Below are 14,839 nucleotides of genomic sequence, written 5' to 3' on the forward strand. Positions count from 1 at the left end.
AAACTAGTACAGGTCTTCCAGGGAAAGAAAAAAGCGTAGACTGTTTGAGACATTACTCCCATGGAGGATAGTGCGCATGGTGACTGTTGTATTCATTCCCGAGGCAATTTCTGTGTTTCGTCAACAATTCAAAGGTCCACAAATTACAGAATGCCTCCAGATGTGCATCGGAAACTACACTGGTCTTGCAGGGAACGATAAAAGCGTAAACTGGTTCAGACATTACTCCCATGGAGGAAAGTGCAAATGGTGACTGTTGTATTCAATCACGACACAATTTCTTTGTTTCATCAACACTCTGATAGTCCACAGATTACAGAATGACACCAGATGTGCATCGGAAACTACTACTGGTCTTCCTGGGAACGATCAAAGCGTACACTGTATGAGACATTACTCCCATGGAGGAAAGTGCGCATGGTGACTGTTGTATTCAATCCCGATGCAATTTCTGTTTTTCATCAACACTCTGATAGTCCACACATTACAGAACGCCCCCAGATGTGCATCGGAAACTACACTGGTCTTGCAGGAAACGATAAAAGCGTAGACTTTTTGAGACATTACTCCTATGGTGGAAAGTGCGCATAATGACAGTTGTATTCAATCCCGATGCACTTTCTGTGTTTCATCAACACTCTGATAGTAAACACATTACAGATTGCACCCAGATGTGCATCGGGAACTAATACTGGTCTCCCAGTTAACGATCAAATCATAAACTGTTTGAGACATTACTCTTATAGAGGTAAGTGCGCATGGTGACTGTTGTATTCAATCCCGATTCAATTTCTGTGTTTTAAAAACACTCTGATATTTTACAGATTACAGAATGCCTCCAGATGTGCATCGGAAACTACTACTGGTCTTAAAGGGAACGGTCAAAACGTAGACTGTTTGAGACATTACTCCCATGGAGGAAAATGCGCATGATGAATGTTGTATTCAATCCCGAGGCAAGTTCTGTGTTTTATCAACATTTTGAAGATCCACAGATTACATAATGCCTCCAGATGTGCATCGGAAACTGCTACTGGTCTTGCAGGGAACGATCAAAGCGTAGACTGTTAGAGACATTACTCCCATGGAGGAAAGTGCGCATGGTGACTGTTGTATTCAATCCCGATGCAATTTCTGTGTTTCATCAACACTTTGAAGGTCCACAGATTACAGAATGCCTCCAGATGTACATCGGAAACTACTACTGGTCATGCAGTTAACGATCAAAGCGTAGACTGTTTGAGACATTACTCCCATCAAGGAAAGTGCGCATAGTGACTTTTGTATTCAATCCCGATGCAATTTTTGTGTTTCATCAACACTCTGATAGTCCACACATTGCAGAATGCCCACAGATGTGCATCGGAAACTGCTGCTGGTTTTCCGGGGAACGATAAAAGCGTAAACTGTTTGAGACATTACTCCAATGGAGGAAAGTGCGCATGGTGACTGTTGTATTCAATATTGATGCAATGTCTGTGTTTCATCACCACTCTGATAGTCCACACATTACAGAATGTCCCCAGATGGTCATCGGAAACTACTACTGGTCTTTCAAAGAACGATCAAAGCGGAAACTGTTTGAGACATTACTCCCAGGGAGGAAATAGCGCATGGTGACTGTTGTATTCAATCCCGATGCAATATCTGTGTTTCACCAACACTCTGATAGTACACAGATAACAGATTGCCTAAAGATGTGCATCGGAAACTACTACTAGTCTTCCAGGGAACGATCAAAGCGTAGACTGTTTGTGACATTACTCCCATGGAGGAAAGTGCGCATGGTGACTGTTGTATTCAATCTCCATGCATTTTCTGTGTTTCAACAACACTCTGATAGTCAACAGATTACAGAATGCCTCCAGATGTGCACCGGAAACAACTGCTGGTTTTCCAGGGAACTATCAAATCGTAGATTGTTTTAGACATTACTCCCATGTAGGAAAATTGCGCATGGTGTCTATTGTATTCAATCCCGATGCAATTTCTGTTTCAACAACACTCAGAAAGTCCACACACTACAGAATGAACTCAGATGTTCATCGGAAACAGCTACTGGTCTTCCAGGGAACTATCAAAAAGTAAACTGTTTGAGACATTACTCCCATGGAGGAAAGTGCCCATGGTGACTGTTGTATTCAATCCCGATGAAATATCTGTGTTTCCATCAACACACTGATAGTCACACATTACAAAATCCCCCAGATGTGCATCGGAAACTACTACTGGTCTTCTAGGGAACGATCAAAGCGTAGACTGTTTGAGACATTACTCCCATGGAGGAAAGTGCGCATGGTTACTGTTGTATTCACTCCTGATGCAATTTCTGTGTTTCACCAACACTTTGAAGGTCCACAGATTACAGAATGCCTCCAGATGTGCATCGGAAACTACTACTGGTCTTCCAGGAAACGATCGAAGCGTAGACTGTTTGAGACATTACTCCCATGGAGGAAAGTGCGCATGGTGACTGTTGTATTCAATCCGGATGCAACTACTGTGTATCATCAACACTCTGACAGTCCACAGATTACAGAATGACACCAGATGTGCATCGGAAACTACTACTGGCCTTCCAGGAAACGATCAAATCGTAAACTGTTTGAGACATTACCCCATGTAGGAATGTGCGCAATTATGACTGTTGTATTCAATCCCGATGCACTTTCTGTGTTTCATTAACACTCTGATAGTCCACACATTACAGAATGCACCCAGATGTGTATCGGAAACTACTACTGGTCTTCCAGGGAACGATCAAATCATAAACTGTTTGTGACATTTACTCCCATGGAGGAAAGTGCGCATGGTGACTGTTGTAACATTCCCGATGCAATTTCTGTGTTTCATCAACACTCTGATAGTTCACACATTGCAGAATGCCCCCACATGTGCATCGGAAACTACACCTGGTCTTCCAGGGAACGATCAAAGCGTAAACTGTTTGAGACATTACTCCCATGCAGGAAAGTGCGCATGGTGACACTTGTATTCAATCCCGATGCAATTTCTGTGTTTCATCAACACTCTGATAGTCCACAGATAACAGATTGCCTAAAGATGTGCACCGGAAACTACTACTGGTCTTAAAGGGAACGGTCAAAGCGTAGACTGTTTGAGACATTACTCCCATGGAGGAAAATGCGCATGATGACCGTTATATTCAATCCTGAGGCAACTTCTGTGTTTCATCAACATTTTGAAGGTCCACAGATTACAGAATGCCTCCAGATGTGCATCGGAAACTGCTACTCGTCTTGCAGGGAACGATCAAATCGTAGACTGTTAGAGACATTACTCCCATGGAGGGAAGTGCGCATGGTGACTGTTGTATTCAATCCAGATGCAATTTCTGTGTTTCATCAACACTTTGAAGGTCCACAGATTACAGAATGCCCACAGATGTGCATCGGAAACTACACTGGTTTTCCAGGGAACGATAAAAGCGTAAACTGTATGAGACATTACTCCAATGGAGGAAAGTGCGCAATTTCTGTGTTTCATCAACACTCTGATAGTCCACACATTACAGAATGTCCCCAGATATGCATCGGAAACTCCTACTCGTCTTCCAAGGAACGATCAAAGCGTAAACTGTTTGAGGCATTACTCCCGAGGAGGAAAGTGCGCATGGTGACTGTTGTATTCAATCCTGATGCAATTTCTGTGTTTGAACAACACTCTGATAGTTTACAGATTACAAAATGCCTCCAGATGTGAATCGGAAACTACTACTGGTCTTCCAGGTAACGATCAAAGCGTGGACTGTTTGAGACATTACTCCCATGGTGGAAAATGCGCATGATGACTGTTTTATTCAATCCCGAGGCAACTTCTGTGTTTCATCGACACATTGAAGGTCCACAGATTACAGAATGCATCCAGATGTGCATCGGAAACTACTACTGGTCTTGCAGGGAACGATCAAAACGTAGACTGTTTGAGACATTACTCCCATGGAGGAAAGTGCGCAATTGTGACTGTTGTATACAATCTAGATGCAATTTCTGTGTTTCATCAACACTCTGATAGTCCACACATTGCAGAATGCCACCAGATGTTCATCGGAAACAACTACTGGTCTTCCAGGGAACGATCAAAGCGCAAACTCTTTGAGACATTACTCACATGGAGGAAAGTGCACATGGTAACTGTTGTATTCAATCCCGATGCAATTTCTGTGTTTCATCAACACTCTGATAGTCCACAGATTACAGAATGATACCAGATGTGCATCGGAAACTACTACTGGTCTTCCAGGGAACGATAAAATCGTAAACAATTTGAGACATTACTCCCATGGAGGAAATTGCGCATGGTGACTGTTGTATTCAATCCTGATGCAATTTCTGTGTTTCATCAACACTCTGATAGTCCACACATTACAGAATGCCCACAGATGTGCATCGGAAACTACTACAGGTCTTCCAGGGAACGATCAAAGCGTAAACTGTTTGAGACATTACTCCCATGGAGGAATGAGCGCATGGTGACTGTTGTATTCAATCCCGATTCAATTTCTGTGTTTCATCAACACTCTGATAGTCCAAACATTACAGAATGCCCACAGATGTGCATCGGAAAGTACTACTGGTCTTCCAGGGGACGATAAAAGCGTAAGCTGTTTGAGACATTACTCCCATGTAGGAAAGTGCGTATGGTGACTGTTGTATTCTATCTCGATGCAATTTCTGTGTTTCATCAACACTCTGATAGACCACACATTGCAGAATGCCCCCAGATGTTCATCGGAAACATCAACTGGTCTTCCAGGGAACGATCAAAACGTAAATACTTTGAGACATTACTCCCATGGAGGAAAGTGCGCATGGTGACTGTTGTATTCAATCCCGATGCAATTTTTGTGTTTGAACAACACTCTGATAGTTTACAGATTTCAGAATGCCTCCAGATGTGAATCGGAAACTACTACTGGTCTTCAAGGTAACGATCAAAGCGTGGACTGTTTGAGACATTACTCCCATGGTGGAAAATGCGCATGATGACTGTTTTATTCAATCCCGAGGCAATTTCTGTGTTTCATCAACACATTGAAGGTCATCAGGTTACAGAATGACTCCAGATGTGCATCGGAAACTACTACTAGTCTTGCAGGGAATGATCAAAGCGTAGACTCTTTGAGACATTACTACAATGGAGGAAAGTGCGCATGGTGACTGTTGTATTCAATCTCGATGCAATTTCTGTGTTTCATCAACACTATGATACACCACACATTGCAGAATGCCCCCAGATGTTCATCGGAAACAACCACTGGTCTTGCAGGGAACGATCAAAGCGTAAACTCTTTGAGACATTACTCCCATGGAGGAATGTGCTAATGGTGACTGTTGTATTCAATCGCGATGCAATTTCTGTGTTTCATCAACACTCTGATAATCCACAGATTACAGAATGACACCAGATGTGCATCGGAAACTACTACTGGTCTTTCAGGTAACGATAAAAGCGTAAACAATTTGAGACATTACTCCCATGGAGGAAATTGCGCATGGTGACTGTTGTATTCAATCCCGATGCAACTTCTGTGTTTCATCAACACTCTGAGTGTCCAAACATTACAGAATGCCCACAGATGTGCATCGGAAACTACTACTGGTCTTCCAGGGAACGATCAAAGCGTAAACTGTTTGAGACATTACTTCCATGGAGGACTGTTCGCATGGTGACTGTTGTATTCAATCACCGATGCAATTTCTGTGTTTCATCAACACTCTGATAGTCCAAACATTACAGAATGCCGACAGATGTGCATCGGAAACTACTATTGGTCTTCCAGTAAACGATCAAAGCGTAGACTGTTTGACGCACCACTCCCATGGAGGAAAGTGCGCATTGTGTCTGTTGTATTCAATCCCAATGCAATTTCTGTGTTTCATCAACACTTTAAAGGTATACAGATTATAGAGTGCCTCCAGATGTGCATCGGAAACTACTACTGGTCTTACAAGGAACGATCAAAGCGTAGACTGTTTGAGACATTACTCCCATGGAGGAAAGTGCGCATGGTGACTGTTGCATTCAATCCAGATGCAATTTCTGTGTTTGAACAACACTCTGATAGTTTACAGATTACAGAATGCCTCCAGATGTGAATCGGAAACTACTACTGGTCTTCCAGGCAACGATCAAAGCGTGGACTGTTTGAGACATTACTCCCATGGTGGAAAATGAGCATGATGACTGTGTTATTCAATTCCGAGGCGATTTCTGTGTTTCATCAACACATTGAAGGTCCACCGATTACAGAATGCCTCCAGATGTGCATCGGAAACTACTACTGGTTTTGCAGGGAACGATCAAATCGTAGACTGTTTGAGACATTACTCCCATGGAGGAAAGTGCGCAATTGTGACTGTTGTATTCAACCTCGATGCAATTTCTGTGTTTCATCCTCACTCCGATAGTCCAAACATTACAGAATGCCCACAGATGTGCATCGGAAAGTACTACTGGTCTTCTAGGGGACGATAAATGCGTAAGCTGTTTGAGACATTACTCCCATGTAGGAAAGTGCGCATGGTGGCTGTTGTATTCTATCTCGATGCAATTTCTGTGTTTCATCAACACTCTGATAGACCACACATTGCAGAATGCCCCCAGATGTTCATCGGAAACATCAACTGGTTTTCCAGGGAACGATCAAAACGTAAATACTTTGAGACATTACTCCCATGGAGGAAAGTGCGCATGGTGACTGTTGTATTCAATCCCGATGCAATTTTTGTGTTTGAACAACACTCTGATAGTTTACAGATTTCAGAATGCCTCCAGATGTGAATCGGAAACTACTACTGGTCTTCAAGGTAACGATCAAAGCGTGGACTGTTTGAGACATTACTCCCATGGTGGAAAATGCGCATGATGACTGTTTTATTCAATCCCGAGGCAATTTCTGTGTTTCATCACCACATTGAAGGTCATCAGGTTACAGAATGACTCCAGATGTGCATCGGAAACTACTACTAGTCTTGCATGGAATGATCAAAGCGTAGACTGTTTGAGACATTACTACAATGGAGGAAAGTGCGCATGGTGACTGTTGTATTCAATCTCGATGCAATTTCTGTGTTTCATCAACACTCTGATACACCACACATTGCAGAATGCCCCCAGATGTTCATCGGAAACAACCACTGGTCTTGCAGGGAACGATCAAAGCGTAAACTCTTTGAGACATTACTCCCATGGAGGAAAGTGCTAATGGTGACTGTTGTATTCAATCCCGATGCAATTTCTGTGTTTCATCAACACTCTGATAATCCACAGATTACAGAATGACACCAGATGTGCATCGGAAACTACTACTGGTCTTTCAGGGAACGATAAAAGCGTAAACAATTTGAGACATTACTCCCATGGAGGAAATTGCGCATGGTGACTGTTGTATTCAATCCCGATGCAATTTCTGTGTTTCATCAACACTCTGAGTGTCCAAACATTACAGAATGCCCACAGATGTGCATCGGAAACTACTACTGGTCTTCCAGGGAACGATCAAAGCGTAAACTGTTTGAGACATTACTCCCATGGAGGACTGTTCGCATGGTGACTGTTGTATTCAATCACCGATGCAATTTCTGTGTTTCATCAACACTCTGATAGTCCAAACATTACAGAATGCCGACAGATGTGCATCGGAAACTACTATTGGTCTTCCAGTAAACGATCAAAGCGTAGACTGTTTGACGCACCACTCCCATGGAGGAAAGTGCGCATTGTGTCTGTTGTATTCAATCCCAATGCAATTTCTGTGTTTCATCAACACTTTAAAGGTATACAGATTATAGAGTGCCTCCAGATGTGCATCGGAAACTACTACTGGTCTTACAAGGAACGATCAAAGCGTAGACTGTTTGAGACATTACTCCCATGGAGGAAAGTGCGCATGGTGACTGTTGCATTCAATCCCGATGCAATTTCTGTGTTTGAACAACACTCTGATAGTTTACAGATTACAGAATGCCTCCAGATGTGAATCGGAAACTACTACTGGTCTTCCAGGCAACGATCAAAGCGTGGACTGTTTGAGACATTACTCCCATGGTGGAAAATGAGCATGATGACTGTGTTATTCAATTCCGAGGCAATTTCTGTGTTTCATCAACACATTGAAGGTCCACCGATTACAGAATGCCTCCAGATGTGCATCGGAAACTACTACTGGTTTTGCAGGGAACGATCAAATCGTAGACTGTTTGAGACATTACTCCCATGGAGGAAAGTGCGCAATTGTGACTGTTGTATTCAACCTCGATGCAATTTCTGTGTTTCATCAACACTCCGATAGACCACACATTGCAGAATGCTACCATATGTTCATCGGAATCAACTACTGGTCTTCCAGGGAACGATCAAAGCGTAAACTCTTTGAGACATTACTCCCATGGAGGGAAGTGCACATGGCGACTGTTGTATTGATTCCCGATGCAATTTCTGTGTTTCATCAACACTCTGATAGTTCACAGATTACAGAATGACACCAGATGTGCAGCGGAAACTACTACCGGTCTTCCAGGGAACGATCAAAGCGTAAACTGTTTGGGACATTACTCCCATGGAGGACTGTTCGCATGGTGACTGTTGTATTCAATCACGATGCAATTTCTGTGTTTCATCAACACTCTGATAGTCCAAACATTGCAGAATGCCCACAGATGTGCATCGGAAACTACTACTGGTCTTCCAGGGGACGATAAAATCGTAAACTGTTTGAGACATCACTCCCAATGAGGAAAGTACGCATGGTGACTGTGTTATACAATCCTGATGCAATTTCTGTGTTTCATCAACACTCAGATAGTCCACACATTAAAGAATGTCCCCAGATGTTCATCGGAAACATCTACTGGTCTTCCAGGGAACGATCGAAGCGAAAACTCTTTGAGACATTACTCCCATGGAGGAAAGTGCACATGGTGACTGTTGTATTCAATCCCGATGCAATTTCTGTGTTTCATAAACACTCTGATAGTCCACAGATTACAGAATGACACCAAATGTGCATCGGAAACTACTACTGGTCTTTCAGGGAACGATAAAAGCGTAAACAATTTGAGACATTACTCCCATGGAGGAAATTGCGCATCGTGACTGTTGTATTCAATCCTGATGCAATTTCTGTGTTTCATCAATACTATGATAGTCCACACATTACAGAATGAACCCAGATGTGCATCGGAAACTACTACTGGTCTTCCAGGGAACGATCAAAGCGGAAACACTTTGAGACACTACTCCCATGGAGGAAAGTGCGCATGGTGACTGTTGTATTCAATCCTGTTGCAATTTCTGTGTTTGAACAACACTCTGATAGTTTACAGATTACAGAATACCTCCAGATGTGAATCGGAAACTATTACTGGTCTTCCAGGTAACGATCAAAGAGTGGACTCTTTGAGACATTTCTCCCATGGTGGAAAATGCGCATGATGACTGTTTTATTCAATCCCGAGGCAATTTCTGTGTTTCATCAACACATTGAAGGTCCACAGATTACAGAATGCCTGCAGATGGGCATCGGAAACTACTACTGGTCTTGCAGGGAACGATCAAAGCGTAGACTGTTTGAGACATTACTCCCATGGAGGAAAGTGCGCAATTGTGACTGTTGTATTCAATCTCGATGCAATTTCTGTGTTTCATCAACACTCCGATAGACCACACATTGCAGAATGCCCCCAGATGTTCATCGGAATCAACTACTGGTCTTCCAGGGAACGATCAAAGCGTAAACTCTTTGAGACATACTCCCATGGAGGAAAGGGCACATGGTCACTGTTGTATTCATTCCCGATGCAATTTCTGTGTTTCATCAACACTCTGATAGTCCACAGATTACAGAATGACACCAGATGTGCATCGCAAACTACTACTGGTCTTCCAGGGAACGATCAAAGCGTAAACTGTTTGAGACATTACTCCCATGGAGGAATGTGCGCATGGTGACTGCTGTATTTAATCCCGATGCAATTTCTGTGTTTCATCAACACTCTGAGTGTCCAAACATTACAGAATGCCCACAGATGTGCATCGGAAACTACTACTGGTCTTCCAGGGAACGATCAAAGCGTAAACTGTTTGAGACATTACTCCCATGGAATAATGTGCGCATGCCGACTGTTGTATTCAAACCCGATGCAATTTCTTTGTTTCATCAACACACTGATATTCCACACATTACAGAATTCATCCAGATGTGCATCGGAAACTACTACTGGTCTTCTAGGGATCGATCAAATCGTAGACTGTTTGAGACATTACTCCCATGGCGGAAAGTGCGCATGAATACTGTTGTATTCACTCCCGATGCAATTTCTGTGTTTCATCAACACTTTGAAGGTCCACAGTTTACAGAATGCCTCCAGATGTGCATCGCAAACTACTACTAGTCTTTCAGGAAACGATCAAAGCGTAGCCTGTTTGAGACACCACTCCCATGGAGGAAAGTGCGCATGGTGTCTGTTGTATTCAATCCTGATGCAATTTCTGTGTTTTATCAACACTCTGATAGTCCACACAATACAGAATGCCCCCAGATGTGCATCGGAGACTACTACTGGTCTTCCAGGAAACGATCAAAGCATACACAGTTTGAGACATTACTCCCATGGAGGAAAGTGCGCATGGTGACTGTTGTTTTCAATCCCGATGCATTTTCTGTGTTTCATCAACACTCTGATAGTCCAAACATTACAGAATGACCACAGATGTGCATCGGAAACTACTACTGGTCTTCCAGAGAACGATCAAAGCGAAAACTGTTTGAGACATTACTCTTATGGAGGAAAATTGCGGATGGTGACTGTTGCTTTCAATCCCGATGCAATTTCTGTGTTTCGTCAACAGTTTGATGGTCCACAGATTACAGGATGCCTCCCGATGTACATCGGAAACTACTACTGGTCTTCCAGGGAACGATGTAAGCGTAGACTGTTTGAGACAATACTCCCATGGAGGAAAGTGCGCATGGTGACTGTTTTATTCAATCCCGATGAAATTTCTATGTTTCATCAACACTTTGAGCGTCCACAGATTACAGAATGCCTCCAGATGTGCATCGGAAACTACTACTGGTCTTCCAGGGAACGATAAAAGCGTAGACTGTTTGAGACATTACTCCCATTTAGGAAAATTGCGCATGGTGACTGTTCTATTCTATCCCGATGCAATTTCTGTGTTTCAACAACACTCAGATAGTCCACACATTACAGAATTCTTCCAGATGTGCATCGGAAACTACTACTGGTCTTCTAGGGATCGATCAAAGCGTAGACTGTTTGAGACATTACTCCCATGGAGGAAAGTGCGCATGGTTACTGTTGTATTCACTCCCGATGCAATTTCTGTGTTTCATCAACAATTTGAAGGTCCACAGTTTACAGAATTCCTCCAGATGTGCATCGGAAACTACTACTGGTCATCCAGGAAACGATCAAAGCGTAAACTTTTTGAGACATTACTCCCATGGAGAAAAATGCGCATGGTGACTGTTGTATTCAATCCCGATGCAATTTCTGTGTTTCATCAACACTCTGATAGCCCACACATTGCAGAATGCCCACAGATGTGCATCGGAGACCATTACTGGTCTTCCAGGGAACGATCAAAGCGTATACTGTTTGAGACATTACTCCCATGTAGGGAAATCGGCATGATGACTGTTGTATTCAATCCCGATGAAATTTCTGTGTTTCAACAACACTCAGATAGTCCACACATTACAGAAAGAACCCAGATGTTCATCGGAAAGAACTACTGGTCTTCCAGGGAACGATCAAAGCGTAAACTGTTTGAGACATTACTCCCATGGAGGAAAGTGCGCATGGTGACTGTTGTATCCAATCCCGATGCAATTTCTATGTTTCATCAACAATCTGATAGTCCACAGAAAACAGAATGCCTCCAGATGTGCATCGGAAACTACTACTTTTCCTGCAGGGAACGATCAAAACGTAGTCTGTTTGAGACATTACTCCCATGGAGGAAAGTGCGCATGGTGACTGTTGTATTCAATCCCGATGCAATTTCTGTGTTTCATCAACACTCTGATGGTCCACACATTACAGAATGACCCCAGAGGTGCATCGGAAACTACTACTGGTCTTCCAGGGAACGATCAAAACGTAAACTGTTTGGGACATTACTCCCATGGAGGAAAGTGCGCATGGTGACTGTTGTATTCAATCCCGATGCAGTATCTGTGTTTCAACAACACTCTGATAGTCCACAGATTACAGAATGCCTCCAGATGTGCATCGGAATCTACTACTGGTCTTCTAGGGAACGATCAAAGCGTAGCCTGTTTTAGACATTACTCCCATATAGGAAAATTGCGCATGGTGACTGTTGTATTCAATCCCGATTCAATTTCTATGTTTCAACAACTCTCTGATAGTCCACACATTACAGAATGAACCCAGATGTTCATCGGAAATAAGTACTGATCTTTCAGGGAACGATCAAAGCGTAAAATGTTTGAGACATTACTCCCATGGAGGTAAGTGCGCATGGTGACTGTTGGATTCAATCCCGATGCAATTTCTGTGTTTCATCAACACTTTGAAGGTCCACAGATTACAGAATGATTCCATATGTGCATTTGAGACTACTACTGGTCTTGCAGGGAACGATCAAAGCGTAGACTGTTTGAGACATTATTCTCATGGAGGAAAGTGCGCATGGTGACTGTTGTATTGAATCCCGATGCTATTTCTTTGTTTCATCAACACCCTGATAGTCCACACATTACAGAATGCCCACAAATGTGCATCGGAAACTACTACTGGTCTTCCAGGGAACGATCAAAGCGTAAACTGCTTGAGACATTACTCCCATGGAGGAAAGAGCGCATGGTGACTGTTGTATTCAATCCTGATGCAATTTCTGTGTTTCATCAACACTCTGATAGTCCACATATTACAGAATGTTCCCAGACGTGCATCGGAAACTACTACTGGCCTTCCAGGGAACGATTAAAGCGTAAACTGTTTGAGACATTACTCCCATGGAGGAAAGTGCGCATGGTGACTGTTCTATTCTATCCCGATGCAATTTCTGTGTTTCAACAACACTCAGATAGTCCACACATTACAGAATGAACCCAGATGTTCATCGGAAACAACTACTGGTCTTGCAGGGAACGATCAAAGCGTAAACTCTTTGAGACATTACTCCCATGGAGGAAAGTGCTAATGGTGACTGTTGTATTCAATCCCGATGCAATTTCTGTGTTTCATCAACACATTGAAGGTCATCAGGTTACAGAATGACTCCAGATGTGCATCGGAAACTACTACTAGTCTTGCATGGAATGATCAAAGCGTAGACTGTTTGAGACATTACTACAATGGAGGAAAGTGCGCATGGTGACTGTTGTATTCAATCTCGATGCAATTTCTGTGTTTCATCAACACTCTGATACACCACACATTGCAGAATGCCCCCAGATGTTCATCGGAAACAACCACTGGTCTTGCAGGGAACGATCAAAGCGTAAACTCTTTGAGACATTACTCCCATGGAGGAAAGTGCTAATGGTGACTGTTGTATTCAATCCCGATGCAATTTCCGTGTTTCATCAACACTCTGATAATCCACAGATTACAGAATGACACCAGATGTGCATCGGAAACTACTACTGGTCTTTCAGGGAACGATAAAAGCGTAAACAATTTGAGACATTACTCCCATGGAGGAAATTGCGCATGGTGACTGTTGTATTCAATCCCGATGCAATTTCTGTGTTTCATCAACACTCTGAGTGTCCAAACATTACAGAATGCCCACAGATGTGCATCGGAAACTACTACTGGTCTTCCAGGGAACGATCAAAGCGTAAACTGTTTGAGACATTACTCCCATGGAGGACTGTTCGCATGGTGACTGTTGTATTCAATCACCGATGCAATTTCTGTGTTTCATCAACACTCTGATAGTCCAAACATTACAGAATGCCGACAGATGTGCATCGGAAACTACTATTGGTCTTCCAGTAAACGATCAAAGCGTAGACTGTTTGACGCACCACTCCCATGGAGGAAAGTGCGCATTGTGTCTGTTGTATTCAATCCCAATGCAATTTCTGTGTTTCATCAACACTTTAAAGGTATACAGATTATAGAGTGCCTCCAGATGTGCATCGGAAACTACTACTGGTCTTACAAGGAACGATCAAAGCGTAGACTGTTTGAGACATTACTCCCATGGAGGAAAGTGCGCATGGTGACTGTTGCATTCAATCCCGATGCAATTTCTGTGTTTGAACAACACTCTGATAGTTTACAGATTACAGAATGCCTCCAGATGTGAATCGGAAACTACTACTGGTCTTCCAGGCAACGATCAAAGCGTGGACTGTTTGAGACATTACTCCCATGGTGGAAAATGAGCATGATGACTGTGTTATTCAATTCCGAGGCAATTTCTGTGTTTCATCAACACATTGAAGGTCCACCGATTACAGAATGCCTCCAGATGTGCATCGGAAACTACTACTGGTTTTGCAGGGAACGATCAAATCGTAGACTGTTTGAGACATTACTCCCATGGAGGAAAGTGCGCAATTGTGACTGTTGTATTCAACCTCGATGCAATTTCTGTGTTTCATCAACACTCCGATAGACCACACATTGCAGAATGCTACCATATGTTCATCGGAATCAACTACTGGTCTTCCAGGGAACGATCAAAGCGTAAACTCTTTGAGACATTACTCCCATGGAGGGAAGTGCACATGGCGACTGTTGTATTGATTCACGATGCAATTTCTGTGTTTCATCAACACTCTGATAGTTCACAGATTACAGAATGACAC

Source organism: Schistocerca gregaria, chromosome 8 (genome assembly GCF_023897955.1).
Source record: "Schistocerca gregaria isolate iqSchGreg1 chromosome 8, iqSchGreg1.2, whole genome shotgun sequence".
NCBI classification, from domain to species: Eukaryota; Metazoa; Arthropoda; class Insecta; order Orthoptera; family Acrididae; genus Schistocerca; species Schistocerca gregaria.